At 48.7% G+C, this 7,697-nt stretch overlaps 1 long non-coding RNA gene across 1 annotated transcript in view; it reads left to right on the forward strand.

Annotated features, from left to right (window-relative positions):
- The first annotated feature begins 316 nt into the window (after positions 1-316).
- LOC116095123 overlaps positions 317-7,697 on the forward strand; it is a 16,530-nt gene continuing 9,149 nt past the window's right edge. The window contains exons 1-2 of the long non-coding RNA XR_004120463.1: positions 317-720; positions 2,245-3,288. This is a non-coding gene — a long non-coding RNA (uncharacterized LOC116095123). The remainder of the gene's footprint in view (positions 721-2,244; positions 3,289-7,697) is intronic.

The following is a 7,697-nucleotide window of genomic DNA, read 5'->3' on the forward strand; positions in this document are numbered from 1 at the left end:
AGGATATTATCTGACTTTTCTTCCTTTTCCAGTTAGGTTAATTTCGGAGGTGCCTGTGTCCTACCCCCCACCCCCCCAAGGGGAAACCCTTCCAGTGTTTTCTTCCTCCTTTCTGAACTAAACTAAACCTGTTAGCATCCAATTTCTTTGATACTGGGGCACAGTAAAACTGTTTCCCCTTTGTTTTATAAGGTCCTCGGAGGGAGGGGCCGGAGGGACTGAGAAGTCCCAGTGGCTGGGAAGTGACTGGCAGGCACCCTTCGGCCTCCCGGGGCTCTGTGATGCCCCCACACAATGACTGGAATTAGATATCGCGTACAGCCTTCTTTTGACACAACGGAAGGCCTCCTCTCGGCTTTCTGCAAGCAGCTTTTCACTCCCAGGCTCCGCGGGAGCCAGGTGCATAGCCTCATAATGCGCCTATTATACAGCCAGGCTCAGTCGCCATGGCTCACACAATGACCCTTCTGATCTGGCCACAACAGCGGGGATGGGTGCCAAGGCTTCGGTCCCCACCCACAGCAGATTTAGGTATGCACTTCGGGTGTATTTTGCAGCCCCTCTTTACTCCTCCCAAAGGAGGGTTGAATGCAACCCCCCCCCCCGCCCACTTCCACCCCCGGACACACACACTCGGTTTCAAGACAAACAAGAGTAATTGTGGCACACCACCTGCGCGCGCAGCTCCAGGTCTTTCCGGCCTCCGCCCAGACATTCCAGGTAACTCGAGGAGGGCTGGGCGGCCACGTGACTATGTTGGCTAGGGCGCACCTTGCTCCAGCAGGGACAGGTGAGCTCTGCACCCTGGTGGGAGCATACATTTTGCAGACTCAGGTCTGCACCGCCCCACTGCTGCTTTGATCGGGACAAATGAAAGGCTGGACTGGCATTTCGGCTTCTCGGAGCTGAACCGCAAGACCCCAGCAGGTACTCTGCAGCATGGCACTGCAAGTCTCAAGAAGGCCAGAACGCCAAGCTGCCCCCCCACCCCCGGCCAACGCTCATCCTTCGTCTTCCTAATGGGGAGTGGGCAGCGAGGGACATTTTGGTTTACTTTAAAAGGCTCGAAGAGTTGCTGCTTTTTCTTCCCCACATAAAGGGCTGGTGGAGGTTTCTCTGACGGTAGGAACATGTTGTCACACGTGACCTAACAGCTCGGCTGCTCCAGCGCCTATTAGTCAATCAGCCAACACCTAAAGAACCCGGTGTTCACTCAGAGCTTGGGAGAAGGCTGGCTGGCACCGGATCTGCCAGCCCAGTGTTTATGGGTTAGCTCGGGTTGGGGAGGGACCTGTGAAGTAGGGAAAAGGATACCCTCTGTGAGCGCTCCCCACTGCCAGCACTGTGCGGTGGTACCCTCTTTCATTTCCTTCTGACACTGTCAAGTAGGTATTGGTTATCACCTCCACTCTACAGGCATTTTAAAGAGGTCATTTGCCAAGTGTGGGTCATTTTAGAGAGGTCATTTGCTAAATGTGCCGAGTGTGGGCATCAGGCTGTGGAGGTCACAAACATCGGAGTCGTTGGGTCTGCTCCTACCCACACCAGTTTGTCCTAGTTCACTCTCTGAAAGATAGAGACCTTGTCTGGGGTCATGGTCCAGAACATTCTTTTCCCATTTCACTTCTGAGCATTCTTTAGCCAGGGTGTCCCTAACCCTGCCCCTACTTCTGTTTCTTCTGCATTGGCTGTGCTGAGGAGCCACATCCCTGTGAATTTCTTCTTAGGCAGCAGGTGATCTTGGCCTGCCCTCTCTGGTTATATTTCAGAGGTGGAGAGTAGACACCTCACTCAAAACTCTGAAATCTACAAAGCCAACCTTCACCAGATGATCTAAATCCTTTCCTCTGATGTCAATGACACCCAATGCAGCCACTTTCCTGAAAGATAGTCATGTACAGCCCTTGTCTTAACTGATACTCTAAGGCTGCTCTACTCTCCAGGCATCTTTAGCTCAACTTGCCACATCTGGTCATTCAACTCCTGCACCATACCTCAAGAGCCTGACAGGATGTGGTTTCTCAAGTAGGCCAACATCTTGATGCTTTTTAATAGTGTGGAGCCCCAGCCAGTAGGGTTTTATGAGTATCACAGGGAGACACATCCTTTGACCTGGTATATAATCTGACTTCTCTGGATACTGGGCCAATTATGGCAGTTCCTTTGGACGTGGAAATGAATAGGAAACCTTCTGATGTTTGAAAACTAACCCCATCGTATTTGTTCTCTATGTTGTGTCTTTAGCCAGCCTAGTTGGTGCGGACTGAGACCTCCTGGACACTGCAGCTTAGGCTCAGTCCCTCTTAATTGACAGTTCAGTACCTGGAGACTGAGGGTTTCATTTTTCGTTCAGTGAGCACCTCTGATCCCGTGGTAAATTGAAGAAAGAGCAGGAGTCAGCGCTCACCAGCTTCATACCAACCACAGCCACTCCTGTGAGCCCTGGTTACCTCATTTTGAAGGAAGCAAACTAAAACGTGGCTTTACAATCAGAGCAACTGTTGCATGCTATTGTATAATTTTGTTTGGATTTGGGTGCTCTGGCTTGCTGGGACTTTTGTGCAAGATATTAGGTTGAAATCAAAAGGGGAGGAGATGCACGACAAACCCATTTCTGCAGAGAGAATGGCTGGGCTGCAGAGAGGCTACTGAGACCCATTCCTGCTTAGCTCCAGGAACTGACCCGTTGCTCCCAGTAAGGGCCCTACTCCTGGGTAGTACCCAGGAAGGGTAGAAGAAACCCGGAAAGGAAGTTTGCCTCCAGAGATTGGGTTGCCATAGCTGTTGGATCAAGAAGACGTTGTTTCATTGGAATTTGAGAGCCATTAATGGTTTTCAGGAACATATTCATTTGCAGCCTTGATTCTGCAGCTTTGACTCACTTGCAGCTATGAATAATAAAGACATGATACAGAAATTGTCTCCTCACATAAAACTCACAGGGAAGGCTACTCAGAGCAGGTGTTCGAGCCCCAAGCATGGTCAAGGACCCAGGCTGCTCCCAGACTTGGGCTTTTGTGTTCCAAAGCATCAAGTTCATTCTCATAGTTGCCTTGGTGTCCAAGGTGGCTGCCAGACTTCGTCCATTGCACTTGAATTGCAGGCTCAGCAGAGGAGGAAGAAGGAAGAGCAAGAGGGTTGTGCAGCCCAACTGGGCCCATCTTCCCAGCAGTCTCTTATGAGCCACACCATTGGCCCGGATGCAGCATGATGCAGACTCCATTCTGGGCAGTGCACTGTGCATTTGGAAGAGTTCCCTTTAAAGAGAACATGGCTGGATATTGAGAGGTAGTGAGGCTCCCTGGGCTAGGGGCGGTGGTTGGAACTCTGGACTGGATTCCTTTATTTGGTGACAATGAATGAGGCACCGAGGGGCTGGGTGGAGGGAATGAAGACCTGGACTGCAGGGACCATGGGTGGTTGGGAAGGGTCTGACAAGGCTTTCTAGTTGAGCTGAGAAATTGGGAACAGGGCCAAAGGTAGACGGTGAGGTCATTAGTTGACATTAGGAAAGAAGAACCTGGGTTAGGAGTCAGACTTGCTGACTGTCTCCATTGGGCTACCCTGCGTGCTGTGCAGCTGGTGCGCAGAGCTGCTGGGGTGGACGTTTCCAAGGAATACTGAACCCATTTATATATTTAAAACATTCTAATGTGTGTAGAATGTATTAACATGTATTTTGGGGTTTCATAAGTTGCTACTTAGGGTTCTCTTAATTCTATCAGAGGAAGGGTATAGGGCTGCCTCTTTTTGTGCAGTATCACTGGGCTTAAGGGTCCTGAGAGTCGGGGCAAAGTTATGTTCTTGAAAATGTGCTTCCCCTTGGCCTTCAGCTCAAAAAATCAGAGTAACACAAATCTGAAGATGATGGTCTGCATATTGTATAATGTTTTAATAAAGTTTGAGTATTTAGCAGTATAAACCAAAGTAATCCTCCAGCACAGCAGTGCCACACAGGTACTAAGCAAGGCTTTTAGGGAGTCAGGTGAGAATGGCCCCAGGCTGGCGTCGATCCCTGACCTTACCCTACACCCACAGCAGATCCAGTGGTCTTCAGTTCCTGCTCACCCCTGGATCTTCTGGTGCTAGTGCCTCTTGCTGCTTTCCAAGCCCTTGACCTTCACTCTTCTCCACTCCTCTTCCATACTCATTCCATATTTTCCAGCATCAGGACCGCCCAGAGACTGACCAGGCCTTTAGACTCAGAACCTGTAGGGGAAGGTGCAAAGATTCAGGGCTCTCTGGCTGTGGAAGCCCTCCTCAGGGATTCTCCAGCACTTAGTAGCCGTTCTCGGCTTCAGAAGGCCCCGTGTGGATCTGTGCTGGCTTGAGCTGGGTCTTGAAATCAGCCTACCCAGACACTTCTCAGCTTAGACTGCTTACCTGGCATTCTACCCAACCGTATCCCTGTAAGAGTAAGGCCTCATGTGCTAGGAAGGACCCCTCCCACTAGCTGTCGGTTGTAACATGCCCCAACCTTGAGTTAAGTATTTTTCTATCTCCATATTTGATAAATGAGGACACAGCCTAAGAGCAATGCAGGCATTGAGCCCTATTTCATTGGAGGACATCATAATAAATGTGTAAGGGATGCATGAGCAAGAGAATGATTCTGTAGATGCTACGGGAAACGCAGACTTACTGTTTGCCTGACATTACTAGGACCCTCTGGGTGGGGAAAGGGAAGAGAGAAAGGATGGGGTCTGTGCTTGCTATGAAAGCAGACAGCTGAGCTATGCGGACCTTTGGAGAGGACCATAGGGCCAGCCAGGGGTGCCCTAAAATGAGTCAGACCAGCAGGATTAAGAAAAAAAAATGTGTAGGGCCACAGAGAAAGCTCAGTGAGCAATGTGCTTCCTGTACAAATGTGAGGGCCTGAATTCAGGCCCCAGGACCTGCAGCTCATGTAAAGAAAGGCAGATACAGTAGCATCAGGAGGAGGAAGAGACAAGAGAGTCCATGTGGCTCACTGTAAGCCAGCTCCACTGAATTGGTGACTCCAACCCAATGAGAGACCATGTCTCAACAACAGGAGGGCTCCTGACGGAGTGACACCCAAGCTTGTCTTCGGGCTTCACACTCATGGGTGCAAGGACACGGCCATCTTCCACTCTGTTAACGCTGACCCATATAAATTGGGTGCTGTTCATCGACTGCTAATTATTATAGAATTGGGTGAGTTGCAGGTCAGGGAGTGGGGGAAAAAAAGGAAGCTGTGGGCTGAGGGACGGAATGAGCAGTTCTAGGAAACATTGTGTCCCTAGAGGAAACGTGGAGCTTAAAAAGACACCCTCTGGATATTTTTCTTCATAGTGTTATCAGAAGCGGTCACTCCTCTGCCCAGGCATTGTGCATGAAACAGTACAAACACAGGGTAAAATGGCCTGTGAGAGAAGGGTTAAATGAGTGAGGTCTTGCTGGCTTTCCAGTCAGTCTTGGAAGAATGCTTGGTCTGGCGGAACCCTGCAGGAACCCTACAATCGGCTCCCTCTCCCTTCCTCCCTCTCCCTTCCTCTCCTCCTGGCACAAGCTAATGGCTCAGGATCCCTGGGGAGTTGCCTTCCAGCCCAGAAGCTGCTCCAGCTGCTCCAGCTGACTAATGCTTAGTTCTCTCTGTCTGTCTTTGGCCTCTTTGGTTTGTCCTGCCTTGCTTGATTTGTTTGTCCAAATTGTATGTTCTTAGGGCCACACGTGACAGCAGAAGCTGATGGCATCTTCTGAAAAAGCAGGGGCAGGTCTGGGGCCTGTGTTGCTGAGGCAGCCCATTCTGGACTGGGCCTTGCTGGTTTATTTTAACAGCATGTGGGGAAATCTGGTGGGCGGAAGAAACTCTGAGTCCCTGTCAGTGGCCGAGTTCACAAGCTTCGTGGTTCCTGGAGGTTTCTAAGAGTGTGCTTAGCAACTGCCCTGGCCCATTTCTGTCCTTGCTACTGATGAACCACCCAGCCCCAGACACTACTTAATGGTGTAGATGATAGAGTTGTGTTCAGGACCAAACAAGTGTTTTCTGAAAATTGTGGCAGTGTTTCCTCTTGATGGGACCTGCAACTGTCATCCAGTCCAACAAAATGAGGGAGAAGAAGCCAAAAAAAAAAAAAAAAAAAAAAAAAAAACAAAACAAAACCTTTTACAGAAATAGCAGAGGCAGTAGGAAATGATGCCGGTTCAGGCTTGTTCTCCTGGCTGGTGTGGCCTCATTCCAACCTGTTGCCATCGGCTCTGGCCTGTCTGTGGGACACCCCGGTGCAGGGGGCCTCAGAGGAAGAGAACTTCTACATTTCTGTTTGCCTGGGCTCCTTGCCAAAGCCTGAGTTCAAAGTGCAGTTTCCAGTAATTTGTGGGGACGTCTCTGTGGGTTCACTGGGCCAGGACAGAAGCCTGCAAGCCCAAGTAATATTTCCTAATTGCTGTCCTTCCTTGTAAAGGGAAGGAAGGTAGTTAAGGCGCTCGATGGTGGCTAGGGTTGTTTCTTTGGCTCCTATAGCTGAATGGCTTTCTCCATCTCTGGCCGTCCTCAGTCCTTCCTCTTACATCCCATGCAGGCGTGGGAGCCCCGCCCAGAAAGAAACTAGATTTTTACATTACTGCCTTACACTTACCCCCTTCTTAGAGCATGGATGTCGGCTCCCCTCCATCCTGCAGGTTCCCTGTGTCTCAGAACATCCTGGTGATTTCGAGTGAACCTTTGTTAAATGAAGAGCTGGGTAATGGTGGGCCTTACCTCAGAGGAGTGCTTGGAGAACAGTGGCCTTTCTATCAGGCAGAGACACTCAGGGACAGTGTTTTAATGAATTGTGTTTTCTCAGGCTGTGGATGAGTCACTCTTGACCTGGAGCAAGGACAGTCTTAGGCTACTTCCATCTTCAGGTGACATGGGGCAGTGGTCTTTTAAAGTTAGGTATCCCAAGGCCACCGTAGGAGCACAGAAGGGAGTATGGCGGTAGCCCTGCCCCACACTGTGTTTCCTGCCCTCTTACTACCACACACTTTTTTTTTTTATTTGCTAATTTCAGACTGGCTCTCTGTGGAGTCTTTCCTCCAGCCTGGAAACCCAGTTCTAGTTTTACATTACAGCAGTCCTTCTTTGCATTACAGCAGTCCTTCTGTAGCAGTCAGGGCTGCTGGTGGTGACTGAGGGGACCTCCCCCAATAGAGGAATTTCTATCTGTTTAAGAATCACAAAACCAGGTTGGTGTAAAATACTATTTACGTATTTTTGTGGGAAGGTCAGTACTTTTTGAAACCATCTAAATAATTAACTGTATAATGCCAAAATACCTCATTAAAGCTTTAAAAAATACTTCTTGGTTGTATGGCTTTTATTAAGCAATTAATGGCTTATAAGCTTTGCGCTTCTTTACTAAGTTGTTTAAAAAAAAACAAAAAACAATTTACATTAACCAGGCAATCAGGCATAGCTTTAATTCCGGTACTCGGGAGACGCAGGCAGGTGGATTGGAGGCTAGCCTGGTCTATAAAGTGAGTTCCAAGACAACCAAGGTTATTACACAGAGAAACCCTGTCTCAAACAACAACAAAAACCATTTTGTATAAAATAATTGATTATTTGCCCTTAAAAATGTCTTATGAAACCAAGAAGAGTCTAAAATATCTCTCTAGCTTTTAGTTATAATTTAAAAAGAAACAAAACAAAACAAAATTTGTGACTAATTTTCTTTTTTCCTTTTTCTTTTTTT

This window comes from Mastomys coucha, unplaced genomic scaffold, assembly GCF_008632895.1.
Source record: "Mastomys coucha isolate ucsf_1 unplaced genomic scaffold, UCSF_Mcou_1 pScaffold17, whole genome shotgun sequence".
Lineage (NCBI taxonomy): Eukaryota > Metazoa > Chordata > Mammalia > Rodentia > Muridae > Mastomys > Mastomys coucha.